This window comes from Hevea brasiliensis, chromosome 2 (assembly GCF_030052815.1).
Source record: "Hevea brasiliensis isolate MT/VB/25A 57/8 chromosome 2, ASM3005281v1, whole genome shotgun sequence".
Lineage (NCBI taxonomy): Eukaryota > Viridiplantae > Streptophyta > Magnoliopsida > Malpighiales > Euphorbiaceae > Hevea > Hevea brasiliensis.
Genome location: NC_079494.1, coordinates 111,270,909 through 111,286,156, shown reverse-complemented (window position 1 = coordinate 111,286,156; position 15,248 = coordinate 111,270,909).

Below are 15,248 nucleotides of genomic sequence, written 5' to 3'. Positions count from 1 at the left end.
GCTGTGAAAAGAGTAGGAGATAGAATTATACTAGTAAAGCTAGTACTAGACGGAGAAACAATAAATATAGTTAGTGCTTATGCCCCACAAATAGGACTAGACAGTGAGAGTAAACAAAGGTTTTGGGAAGATATGGATGATTTAATGCAAAGCATACCGAATGAAGAGAATGTTTTCATTGGTGGAGATTTGAATGGACATGTAGGAAGTGATAGGCAAGGTTATGAGAATGTTCATGGAGGTTTTGGTTTTGGCAATGAAATGAGGAAGGAAAAAGCATCCTGGATTTTGCTATGGCATACGACCTAATACTAGCAAATACCTACTTTATAAAAAGAGAGTCACATTTAGTGACTTTCAAAAGTGGGCAACATAGAAGCCAAATCGACTTCCTCTTAACCAGGAAGACAAATAGAGCTCTATGCAAGGATTGCAAGGTCATTCCAGGAGAGGCTTTAACAAGTCAACATAGGTTGGTGGTCTTGGATGTCAAGTTTAGGAACAATTCAAGTAAGGTCAGAAGAAATAGTGTAGCTCGAACAAAGTGGTGGGAGTTCAAAGGAGTAAAGCAAGTGAAGTTCAAAAATGAGCTTCTTGAGTTCAAGTATGGAAGCTAGATATGGAGGCCAATGATATGTGGATACAGATGGCATCAAAGATTAGAGAAGTAGCTAGAAAAGTACTTGGGAGTCTAAAGGACATGTACCACCCTCAAAAGATAGATTGTGGTGGAATGATGAAGTAAAAAAGTCAGTGAATAAAAAAAGGTAATTGTATAAGAAATTACATAAATGTGATATTTATGAGGCATATGAACAGTACAAGATAGCAAAGAAAGAGGCAAAAAAGGCAGTTAGCCAAGCAAGAGCACAGGCCTTTGAAAAGTTATATAAGAAACTTGGAACTAAAGAAGGGGAGAAAGATATTTATAGATTAGCAAGGAGTAGAGAAAGGAAATGTCAAGATCTCAATCAAGTTAGGTGCATTAAGGATAAAGAAGGAAAAGTGTTGGTGAAAGATGAGGACATTAAAGAAAGATGGAGAAATTATTTTAATGATCTCTTTAATAATAGTCAAAATGGAAATAGCGTGAATATAGATTATAGAACAATAGAAAAGAATGTAAATTATACTAGAAGGATTAGATCTTTAGAAGTAAAGGAAGCACTTAAGAGAATGAAAGTAGGTAAAGCCTGTGGACCCGATGAAATACCAATTGAAGTGTGGAAGTATTTGGGAGATATGGGAGTGGCATGGTTAACTAAATTATTTAATAAGATTCTAAACTCAAAGAAAATGCCTGATGAATGGAGGAAGAGTATTTTAGTACCTATTTTTAAAAATAAGAGTTGCTCAAACTATAGGGGAATTAAACTCATGAGCCATACTATGAAGTTGTGGGAGAGAGTTGTGGAGCATCGACTACGTCATGATACTTCTATCTCTCTCAATCAATTTGGTTTCATGCCCAGTCATTCAACTATGGAAGCGATATTTCTCATTAGAAGCTTGATGGAGAAATATAGAGATGGGAAGAAAGATCTACACATGGTTTTTATTGATTTGGAGAAGGCTTATGATAGTGTTCCAAGAGAGGTCTTATGGAATACGTTAGAACAAAAGAGGGTATCTATTAGGTATATACAAGTATTGAAAGATATGTATGAAGGAGCACTACTATTGTGCGCACAGTGAGAGGGGACACAAGAGATTTTCCGATTTCAATTGGATTACACCAAGGATCAGCCATAAGCCCTTACCTTTTTACATTAGTTTTAGATGAACTGACGAAACATATACAAGAGAGTATTCCTTGGTGCATGATGTTTGCGGATGATATTGTTCTGATAGATGAGACACGAGAAGGAGTCAATAGGAAGCTAGAACTTTGGAGAAGTACTCTAGAGTCAAAGGGTTTTAAGTTAAGTAGAACGAAGACAGAATACATGCATTGCAAGTTCAGTGAAGGCCAAAGCGGTGATAGGGAAGGAGTTAGTTTGAATGGAGTGGCACCGTCCCAAAGTAATCACTTTAAATATCTAGGCTCATCCTTCAAGTAGATGGGGATGTGAGGAGGATTTTAGTCATATGATTAAAGCCGGATGCTTGGAGAGAAGACGTGCCACGCTAGTTAAATGTGATCGTAAAATTCCCAATAAATTAAAAGGAAAATTTTTACCGCATGACCATACGACGGCTATGCTAGATTGTAGTGAGTGTTGGGCACTAAAAGAGTCGTATGCATCTAAGATAAGAGTTGCAGAGATGAGAATGTTAAGGTGGATGAGTGGTCATACTAGACTAGATAAAGTCCGTAATGAAAGTATTAGAGAAAAGGTAGGAGTGGTGCCAATTGAAGATAAGTTGAGAGAAGGGAGATTGAGGTGGTTTGGTCATGTGAAGCGTAGACATACGGAGGCTCCAGTTAGACAAGTAGAGCACATTAGGCTAGAGGATAGAAAGAAAAAAAGGGGTAGACCTAAATTGACTTGGAGGAGAGTAGTATAGCATGACTTAGAAGCATTACACATTTCTGAGGATTTAACCCAAAATCGTTCAGAGTGGAAAAGCGAATCCATATAGCCGACCCCAAATTTTTGGGATAAAAGTTTAGTTGAGTTGAGTTGAGTTATTTTTAGATAACAATAATGATGATAATCAAAATCGCTCTATTTTAAAATAGTATTTACAATATAAGTATATTATTAAAATAGATTAATAATTTATTATTATACTTTCCTTGTAATGAGATGAAACTTTGATATTTCATTAATCTAATGTTAATATAGAGTAAATTCATCTTATCATAAAATAAAATCATTTTAAAATGAGTCAACACTTTTTATTAGTGCTCGATAATCTACATGTCTTATAAAATAGCTTAAATTGAACATATTAATTGACTTCAAATTATAATGATGCTTAGAAAAAATGATAATTTATAAATAATATAAAATAAAATTTTTTATTAAATTAGTAAAACAAAAATTATACATTTAAATAAATTAAAATAAGGTCAATAAAAAAGCTTTATTTTTTTTTATAGATAATTGATAAAAATATAATAAATGTATTAAACAAATAGATTATATATTTTTTAAAATTATATTTTATTTTTTTAAGCTAATAAATGGAAGATTTTGTTTTTTGGTATGAAAATACAATAGGCACGTAACCGAGTAGAAATCTTGCTAAATGAAAAAGTGAATAAGAGAGCAAGTTTATTTTAGGTTAAAGGAAAAAAAGATAATTTTACTTTTTTAATTGCTCTTTTAATAATAATAATAAATAAAAGGTCAAGATTATCCTCATTGATGGGTTATATTCCGTAGATTGAGAAGGGTAAACCTGTCATTATATGCTTGAAAACTATTTAAAGGAGCTGAATAAGAAAAGAAAATTACATGTCGCTGTGACTGCAGTGTCTAGGAGATGTCATCACTTGATCATTCAATCAAAGTAAAGGAAGGGCAAAATGGTAAGAATAATAAAATTGTCAGCTGCTTTAGTTATACAAAAAGGGATAAAAGTGTACTTTTAAGGAACAGTAAAACTATTGTCTATTTTTGTAATATATATATATAAATTGCTTAATTTCATTAGTTAAGGGTTATTATATTTAAATAAAGATTAAAATTAGACTAAATAATTTAAAAATGTATGTAAATTAAAAACTCAATCAAAATTCAAAAATTGATCAATTTGAGTTAAAACAAATCAAAATAGAACGATTTGCTTTAATTTATTTTTTATTCATTTCAGTTTGATTTGATTTCTAAAATATAATAATTCGATTAATTCAATTTTAATGATTTGATTCAATTTGGTTCGATTTGAATTAAACACTCAATCCTATATTTAATATACTTAACAACTCTAAATAAATATTATGAAAAATTTTGTAGATATTATTTTTTTAATATTTTTTACATAATAATAATTATATTAATGTTTTAAAATAATAATTTATAAAAAGAAAAAGGTGGTGTAAGTAATATAAGTATAATAGATTAACAACATAATATCAAATTCTGATATTTTATTTATATAATATTAATTTATAATGTGAAAGTCATTATATCATAAAATAAAATCATCGATAATAATAATTAATGTAAATTTAATAATGAAATAAAATAATAAAAAAATGAAAATGATAATAACAAAAAAAGAAAAAGAAAAATTAATTTGAATTTATGTGCTTTAAAAATTAAAATAAATTAATAAAATTTGAAAACAATTAATAAATAAAATATCCAATGACTTGAAGGAGACTCATTTATTTTGGTTTAAAAGATTCAACTAATTAAAAAAAGAAAAAAAAATAATAATAAGTTAACATTTCAAAAGATTTCAAAATATATCATTGAAAAATTGAAAAGAAAGTTTTTACTTTTAACAATAAAAAAATTTTAAAAATTAAGATATTGAAAATAAAGAATCAAAATAGGTAAAATAAAATGTAATTCACTTTATTATAAATAAAATTATTTTTAATAATCATAATAATTAAATAATTTAAAAACAATTAAAATTGAAATCAAAATTTGAAAAGGGAAATAATTTGAATATATATATACTGCTCTTTAAAATGTTATAATTTTGGGACTATTAAATTTTTTCAAAACAAAAATAAAAGGATTAAAAATGAAAAAGATTAAGAACAGTAAAAGGGTTGTTTGTTTTAGTTATATATAATAATAAGAATCAATCTCATAGCTAAATGCAACTTACCAACGTTGAGTTTGGCTATTTGTAATTTATAAATATGCAAATCAATGCAGAAAGGTTTTTAAAAATGTCACTACCCCTTGGTCATAGTCAACTAACTTGATTGTTGTTACCATTTATAATATTTTTTTGAACATACATTAGTCCATTTCCTTTGTTTACACTAAATTTTTGTGTACAAAAGCACAAGAATTTTGAGAATTTTTGTGTGCTTTTATGTCAGTTATCTGTGTTTTTTGATCAATTTGTAATATGATATTTAGGTAAAGATTGATCAAAAAACACAGATAACTGACATAAGGCCATGACTAAATTGGGGCTCTATAGAACAGGCAAGAAAATGTCACTCCAACTAAACATTAGGCATAGGCAGATAGAACTACTTGTTTATGATATAAAATTGAGAAGCATTGACAAATTATGTTGATTATATTCATAAAAGTTCTGGTAAAGTAGATTACTCACGTGTCATATTCAACACAATGTGCATTTGTTAAAAGTTTTCCATTTCCATTCATAAAAGCACTGCACAAAAAATTTAAAAGCAAATGAATAATCAGTTTAATAGAACATAGTCAATAAAATTAAAAAAAAAAATCATGTGGTAATGGCAATCAAACATGAAAACTTTAAAGAGCCAATAGCAACTCAATGATTTCTTTTGAAACACCCAAAAATAAGAAAAAGATAAAATAAACTAGTTTGTGGAAGACTTCAAAGGTAAAATTAAAAATAATTGAATAATAAAACTCACCTACCAGTGCTTGTGTATTGCCTTTGTTTTTACCAAGGGAATAATCAGGTGCAGTATGGGTGCAGTACACCTAGGCAAATCAAATAATCCAGATTTTTACTCTAGCAAAGAGCAAGTTCATCCAAAAGTAACAGAATGGACTCTTCTAAATACTGAAGAAAAAGAGGCAAGCACACATTATTTCACCACATACACACATATCAACATCAGTCATGGTGAGAATTTTTACTGCAAGTAGCTGAGAACAATATCTTTCAATCATCCTCAGTGCAATGCACAGTACTTTGGACGAGACTAAAGGATGAAAGCTTTACCTATGGAGCATCTACAAACAGAAAATTAGCGTTACCAACCTAGATTTGGTAAAACGATATAAACCAGAAAAGATTTAAAAAAAGAAAAATCATCAATAATACCTAAACAGAAGCTAAATATTTACAGAATGTCAACATCCAAGAGCACATGACTTGTGCAAAGAAGACACCAGACATGCTGGCATATAAACTAGCGAAAACACTAAGCAAATGTTGGAAAGTAGACATGCAAAAAACCCCCAAGGTGTCATTGGCCCAGTACAATAACTCATCTAAAATTATACAGCACTTGACTTGAACTTTTTTAAGACAAGTTAGCCGAGAGAATTTCACGATAATCTGTTCATCAAAATTATTATATTAGCAAGGACTTGACAAGTCAATTAGAAATAATATCACAAACATCAAATATAAGCAAACTTCATAAGCATAATAGGCACAATAAATAATGAGGCAGGAATATATGATGAGTGGGCTACTTCTTTCATTTACATAGCATAATCGACACAATAAGAGTGATAATCCTTATATCACTTGTAGGTAGGAGGTAAACCTATGAGGAGTAGAGGGACAGATACTCACTATGCTAATGGCTAGTCTCACCTGTTGCTCAATGAAGTTCAACTAATCACTCCGCTATAAAGAGCATTAGGGATACAATGGGATATGACAGGAAGAAACATCATTGTATTTGAGTCATCACATCTTTAAAATTACATAAATAGAAATAAATACAAAATAAATGGCTATTATCCTCTTTATTCTCTAAAAATTACATTTTACTACCCAAATTTTCTACCCCTTGACATTCTCCCCCACTTAAACAATTGACATCCTCATAGACTGAGCTTGTAACCTCTTTAATCTTTTGTGCAAGTGGTTATGGAATACACAATGAAATACTGTCTCATTAAAAACCTTTACCAGAAAAAACCTAGTGGGAATAAACCTTAGTAAAGGAAAAAAAAGTACAGTGCGTATTTATTCCCTCTCATGAAGATATCATTTGAGATATTTGAGTCTTGCATTCCAATATAGTTCACCAATCTTCTACACGTGGTTGGAGGTTTGCTTCATTCTCCCATTTTGGTGAAGTACTCCTTGTACGATTGACTTTTGGTGGTTTTCAACAATTCACTCTGCTAGGATCTCTTTACTCCTTGGTTGACTGTTGGTGTGCAAATGAAGGTTGGTTTAGAAATTTTGCTGCGGCTAGCGTTTGTCCTATGTGGATGATATGGCTTTAGTCTGCCCATGTGGAAAACTAGGTGAATCTTCACCCATTCTGGTGACTTCACTTTGTAAGTAACTTGGCCAACTCTAAAAACAACTGGTATTGGCCCTTTGTAGTTGCAAATTAGTCTCTTGTTTCGGTTGCAAAGGAATCAGAATTGGTTTGTTAATAGCTTCACCATCACTAGATCTTCAACTTCAAACTATTGTGGTCTTCAGTTCTCATCTGCCTAATTCTTCATGTGTCTGGACGCTTTCTCCAATTGGTTCTTGCAATCTTTGCATCTTACTTCCACTCCTTTATGAAGTGGCACACTTTGGGAATTTTGCCTTGTTCAATCACATAGCCTAAGAACTTGATTTGGGGTTGGACAAAAATGCCTTTCTCACTCTTCCAAAAGAGCTTGTTCTCCTTCAAGCTTTCAAAAACAAAACAGAGATGTTTCTTGTGTTCTTTCAAGGTAGAACTGTACACCACGCTATCATCAAAGTAGACCACCACAAACTTGTTGAGATAATCATGAAATACCTTGTTTATCAAATTACAAAAGATAGTCAGAACGTTTATTAGCTCAAAAGGCACACAAGATATTAGAAAATATTGTACTGTGTCACACTTGTGGTTTTGGATTCATCCTCCACACACGTTGGTTCCCTAAGCTTAACACCTTTCTTGAATTGGAGAGCCCATATCAATTTCTTTTTATATATGGGGCTAAAACTTATAGGAACTATGCAAGGTTTATCCCTCATCAAGAGAATACAATCCTTTCAAGGTCCTATTTGGCAAGATACTTTCACGAGCCACTCCCACAATGTTTAATGCTTTGGAGATAACAACATTTTATCTTTCCCGTATCCTCCTGTATATCTGACTTGAATAGTAATGCCATTGTATTCGCCATGAAGTTATTGGTGACTCTTATGTCAACAAGAGCTCTTGCATTGACGGAGCACTATCTTCCTTCCTTGAGACTCTTCTCTTCCTCTCAAATGGCTTTTGAGACATTTAAGGCACCCTTGTGAGGACATTCTACAACATAATGCGGCTTATCATGGAGAAAATACTTTAATGTTCTAGGCTCAACCAATGCTACTTTGTTTGACTCTTGGTATTGGTTATTCCATGGTTTTGCCTTGTTCTGTTCTCTCCCTAAATTAATTGGCCTGTCTCTACTCATTCCTTCGAAAGCAGAGTTACTTCGGTCTATTCCCCCACTCAAAGCCTTACTCCATTGGTAGGGCAATTGTCTAGACATGGTGTGAAATTAAACTTTCTTTTGGGAGCATTGTTAGAATAATCATCTACACTTTTTGCCGTGGTCAAGGCTACATTAAGTTCTTTCACGTTTTGTCTCATCAACTCCTTCTTTGACCAAGGCTCCAAACCTTTCAAAAAAGTGAATAGTCTGTCTGCTTTTGATATATACTTGATTTCTAGCATTAGTGCCAAAAAGTTCTTTACACACTCTCGATTGAACCCGTTGTAATTCCTTCAGCTTGCATCGTGATTTGTAAGCCACTTGCTCAGGATAAATTTGTGCTTCAGTTACTTTTTAAAGTTATCCCAACTAATAATTGAACATTGTTCTGATATTATTTCTTCCATTTTAGTACACCACCACAATTCGGCATCATTTAGCCAAATACATTAGTACTATTTTTAACCTGCCTTCATCAAAATCATTTTTAGTAGCATTGAAATACAATTTCCTATAAAAAAAAGAAAGTTGTTTACTTTTCACGCATCGCGATTACCATCAAAAGCCTTTGGCTCATAAATTTTAGCCTTGTCGTCCTCGTAGGCTCTCATATTAGGATTTCTGGCAGCTCTCACCAGTAAGTTCACATTGAATCGATCCCACAGTCTCCTCGACATCATTCTTAATATCATCCACAGTCCCTACAAGAGAATTGAGAGAAGTGGTAATAGATTTTAAGCTTACCTCAATGTTTTCCATACGAAATGCCACTACCTCAAACTCTAGCATTTTGTTCTTAAGGTTCTCCAACGTGGTATTTCCTGCAAAAAAGAGATATTGGTTGGCCTTAAGCTCTATTGGCTTACTCTTATTTCCTATAAGCATGAGATTTTGGGTAGCCTCAAGTTCTATTGGCTCACCCTTGCCCTCAGATAACTTAGCTATCACAGCCAAAAGATATTTCCTGTAAGCATGAGATTTTGGGTGACCTCAAGTTTTACTGACTCATCTTTGCCCTCAAATAACTTGGCTTTCATAGCCAAAAAATATTTCTTGTAAACATTAGATTTTGGGTAGCCTTAAGCTCTATTGGCTCACCCTTGCCCGAGGCAACTTGGCTATCAGAGCCAAAAGATACTCAATTTTCTCTTCCAATACCTCGATGCACCTACCTCATTGTTCAAGAATGAGGTGAATTGACTCAAGCTCTACTATCAACCCCTCAAGAGTGTCACAACGTCATTATCCTCTTTTCAAAAGATGCAACTAAAAGAATGAGCAACACCCTACTTGAGGTCATTACCCTCTCTCCGAAAAGATGCAACTAAGGAGTGTGTAGCACCCCATTTATATGGCACAAAGCCTCCTCTTTCTCATCCAATGTAGAAATAAATCACCCTGCCTACTCCTTTTGGAGCGCTTGGCGTAATAATCATTGTGACATTCATAGACTCGAGCAAAATCACTTTGACCCTTTTCTCTAGGGTGTCAATACATGCACAATTGATTTCTTTCAAACCTTCAAGTATCAGTGATTGCTCTTATATCAAAAGTCACAAGCTTAATATAAGAACTCATCTGGGACTGTGCAACACCTGTCTTAAACTCTTTCAACACAAGTTAGCCGAGAGAATCTCACAATAATCTGATCATCAAGATGAGTATATTAGCATGGGCTTGGCAAACCAATTGGAAATAACATCACAAGCATCAGATATAAGCAAGCTTCACAAGCATAATAGGCACAATAGATAATGAGGCATGGATATATGATGAACAAACTACTTTTTTCATTCACATAGTATAATCAACATAATAAGAGTGATAGTCCTTACATCACTCGTTGGTAGGGGAAACCTACAAGGAGTAGAGGGACAGAGACTCTCCTTGCTAGTAGCTAGTCTCACCTGTCGCTCAACGGAGTTCAGTAGTCACTCTACCTTGAAAAGCATTAGGGACACAATGAAGTGTGGCAAGAGGAGACATCATAATACTTGAGCTATTACAACCTTAAAATTACATAAATGAAAATAAATACAAAATAAATGGCTATTATCCTCTTTAATCCCTAATAATTACATTTTAATTTTCAAACTTCCTACTCTTTTATAGAAAATTTAACTCAATAGTCCCCTATCCAGCTACTCACCTATCTATATTTGGTAAATCGATATAAAATAGATGAGAATTAAAAAAAAAAATCAATAACACCTAAACAGAAGCTAAATATTTACAGAATGTCAGCATGTAAGAGTACATGCTGTCATCTAAACCAGTAAAAACACTAAGCAAATGCTGGAAAGTAGACATGCAAAAACCCCCCAAGGAAGGCATGATTTGCCCAACTCCATTTTATCAATAAGAGAAATTTAACTCAAAATTATGTGCTAGTTTTACCTTGACAACCGCATTTATAAAAACTGTCTCCTTAAGATTCTCGGGTTCAGCCTAAACATAGATAAAAACACCTTATAAAATTACAGTTAATTAATTATTAAGGGGGTGTTTGGTTCACCTTTCGGTGCAGTTAAATAGTTGATAGACATCTAAACAGGCGAATTAGAGTATTTGGTAAACTTAAAAAATATAAAGCCAATAGCTGATGGACAACTGATATGATATCCATCAACTACAGTTTGCATCAATTCTATTTTTAGAACTGTTTCTCATCAGCTGAGAACTGATTTAGTTACTGCAGTTTGTATCAATTCTATTTTTAGAACTGTTTCTCATCAGCTGAGAACTGATTTAGTTTTATATTTTATTTAGACTATATTATTCTTTTTTAAGTAACTCGAAAATCAATATTATTAATACTGATTGCTTTTATCTTCTTTATTTACAATTTTAACATATTAATTAGCACGTTACAACTTTGTTAAAATATTTTTTTAATAATATAAAATATAAAATACTTATTTCTTATGAAAAATTATGTTTTTTTTATCTAAAAATATAAATTTAATTATAAAATTTTTTCTTCACTAATAATAATAATTACTTTATTATTTTATAACTACATTTTTTAAGTTATCTAATTATTTTTTTTAAAGAATTTAATTATTTTCTTATTTCAATAATAAAATAAATAATATAATATATTAAATTAATAATTATATATTTCATTTAATAATAAAATAAATAATATAATATAATAAATTTATAATTTTATATTTATTTTAATAATAAAATAAATTATATAATAATTTAACCAAACACCTAACGATAAAATCAGTCGTCATCGGCCATCAGTCACTTTTTTTCTAAATGTACCAAAGAAGCAAAATAATCGGATAACAGAAGTAATTTGAAATAAGAATAAACAAAGAGAGCGAGTAGGGTGTACATCTCTGTTGGCCATATATCAATGGACGACAAGGAACCTCGCTTCTACGGGCGTCGTTTGTGACTGGTAGCGTTAGAAGTGACGGAGCCAATTGATCGATGCGACGTGACGAGATCGCGTCCGAAAGAAGCCTTGAAGCGGAATTAGCACACAGAAGCAGCAGGTAGGGACAGCTATAGCCATACTGCAGCAACTAGCGGAAGAAATGGAAGAGTTGAACAGTTAGAGTTGAGCTGCTCCAGTTTTTTCGCAGTTTCCTTATCCCCGGGCCCTGCTTCCCTAATCTCTACCCTCTACTGCTAACTGCAGGTTTCGGCTCCTAAGATACTTGCAGTGGACGGGCTAAATAAATAGGATTTTTTGGCTCCATGCTTTTGTTGTTGGGCGAAGTTAAATGTTGGCTACGAATAAACTGAAACTTATAGGCAATTTAACCCAATTGAATTAAGGTTAAATATATAGGGTAACAAATAAGAATATTACATAAATAAAATTGTTTATAATAAAAAAAATAATATTATGAAATATATGATAAAAATCAAAATTTATAAATAATGTAATTAACAAATTAAAATTAACATAGTTTTTAAAAAATAAAATTTTATATTAAATTTACAAACTCGTAAATTTAACTTATTTATAAATCTAATATTTAACTCACAAATTAATGGATATATTATTATAATTTTATAATCTAACAAACTCATTTATATATTAATTACTATGATTGAATGAATTAAATTCTATTTAGGTTTGGATATCCCACCCTTTATATTTCTTTTAGTGAATTTTAAATAACATACAAAATTAACAAATTCATATAAAATGTGAATGATAACGATTAAATTTAACAAAACATAAATTATAATCATATTTGGATGATATATATTATATGGGTTGAAATTTGGAGACATTATAATGGATTAATTTTTACGAACTCGCCTTTTCTCTTTACTTTCTCTTTCTAAAAACTCTCCCAACGCAAAAGTAGTTTTAAAAGGGTTGTTCTCTTATCTTCTATTCTCATATCGTTTTTCCTTTATTTACTGGCGGGCAACCTTCCTCTTATTCATCCCCATTCTCTTTCCTTTGTCCTATCTTTCTTTTGTATCTTAGTTTTATATGAATTTTTATTAGTTTCAGTAAGGATTTTGTTCTATCTCAGGTCAGTTTATTATTATTATTATTATATAAACAGAAATTTAACTGGCTGAAATTAAGATTACAATGGTCCAACCCATACAACTTTATTATAACATACATTTCAAACCCAGGCCCTAAAAGAAAGAAACCCTAGGGAATATTCGGGTTAATCTGAACCCACTTTCCATGGCAGCAAGCACCACCTCTACAGCAACAGCTCTTCAACAGTTACCCGCCATAAGAGATGGCAAATCCATATCAACAAGCAAAAGGAAAACAACATAATCAGCATATAGAGCGCTTAAGCACCATTCTACCAAAATCTTCCAACTAAAACCTTCAAAGCTAAAGGAAATTGGAAAGAAGTTTGCAGTAAAAAAGCCATAAAAGACAAGAACTTGGACCTATGATGAATGAACTGAAAATAAGGTACGGCAAACGAGTTTTTCATATTTGCCTAAAGGAAAGGTCAGCCGTCTCAGTACCACCCCTTAAACTGCCGGCCAATGAGTTTCTAAAGCTTCCAACCAACATGTGGGGAGGCCTATTACAACATGCAAGCAACTCTACTGAACACACACCCAAAACAAAACCCCTACCGACGAAGGGGAATTGAAATTCCATCATTAGAGACTGAGAGAAAACTAAGAAAACTAGGAGAAAAACAACTAAAAACTACCTAAAAACGAAATTGAAGACGAGATAGGAGAGGGTCAACGAGCAGACCTCTGATCCGACTCCATTGTACTGCTGTAGCTTATTTTATGTGACGCACTAGTCATAATTTTAGGTTTATTTTATTCTTTAAGCTGCGTAGATACTTAGTATGAATTTTCGGTTTGTTTTATTCTTCAAGCTACGTAGATACTTAGTATGTTAATAATGTATTTAATAAAAAATTAAAAAAATTAAAAATTAAATATTATTCTTATAAATTTTAATTTTAAAAAATGATCATTATTAACTGATACCTTTCAATGTTAGAATTTAATCTTAAAATAATATAAATATTAATAAAATAAAAAATTTAAATAATATTAATAAAAATTAAAAATTATAAAAATAATAATTGCTCTTACTAGGCCCTTACAAAACACCCATTTAAATATGTTTCAATTAAATTTTTTGTCAATTTGTTATTTTAATGAAACTGACTTTTATAATAAAAAAAAATGGGCTACATTTAATTGCCCGGACGCTCAGTTGCTTCCGGCAGTAATATATTTTCAGGATAAATTTTGATAATTATTTTTAAATTTATTTAAATATAATATTATAATTTTTTAATTTAAAAATATAATATAAAATTTTATTAATTTTTAAATTTTATATAATAAAATTTTTCGAACATCTAATTATTAATTTTTTAATTATATCTGACCCTATTAACTTTTATTAAAATTTAAATTTAAAATACTATAATTTTAATACGATTTTAACATTATCATACTAAAATTCATTATTAGAAAGTTAGGATATATACTTTGGGGAAACCGAGCAGTATTATTAAATGTTATTTAAAAAATAATATGAAAATTATTAAATCAATATTTATAATAAATTTATGTAATCTAAAGTGTCAAAAATTAAGAAAAATATTTTAAAGAAAAATTACAGTAAATAAATGAAGTTTAATAATTTACATAAGTAAAATAGTTTAATCTTAACTTTAATAAAGATATATTATATTTAATTATTGAAATGTAACTATAATTCAGATAACAAATGTAATTATAATAAAATTTATTTATTTATTTTAACAGATTTATTATAATAATATTAATCTCAAAATTAGAAATTATTATATATTTATATGAAAACTTCTTTAATCTCAAAAGGAAATTTTAGATTTTTTTTTTTTTTGAATAGCCCCCTTCTTTAGCTCCGCTCCAGCCCCTGCCCAGGCCCCAGCTAGTTTTGAAAGACACGTCGCTTTCGCCGCTGTAATTGCTCCAGGCAGTTTCTCTTTTTACTATGCGATCTGATTTCCACTCTTTGCCCATTATTGCCGCTCGCACTCGGCCATCTTTATCGTTGATCACTAAAAAAAAAAAAATAAAATAAAAAATGGCATCAAAGTTTTGTTTTAAACTCAGATGCATGTCTGTCAGTCTGTCTGTCTGTCCACGGACAAGCACAACCAGTCGCTCTCAACTAGCCCTAGCCGATAGATTGAGATCTGAAACGGCTGAATTCACAAACCTTTGATTTTGGGTCTTTCCCGGAGGGCGGAAACCAAAACCAACAAGATAAGCAAATAGTAATTTTCGAACTGTATTATGGTTAAGACATGCCAGCTATGAACAATTTACTTGGGCTATGATCTTATCTCAATGAGAGAGAAGACAATAACAGTGACGCTTGCTCTTCAGTCTTCATACAGGGGTTGTAGGCGGACAACTCGTCCTTCTGGAGTGTTCTGTTCAAATTAAACAAATAGCAGAACCCTTTTCTTTAATCATTAATTGTATAAGGAAATGTGGAGAGATTAAATGAGAGAAATAAAGTGAAAGAAAATTAATTTT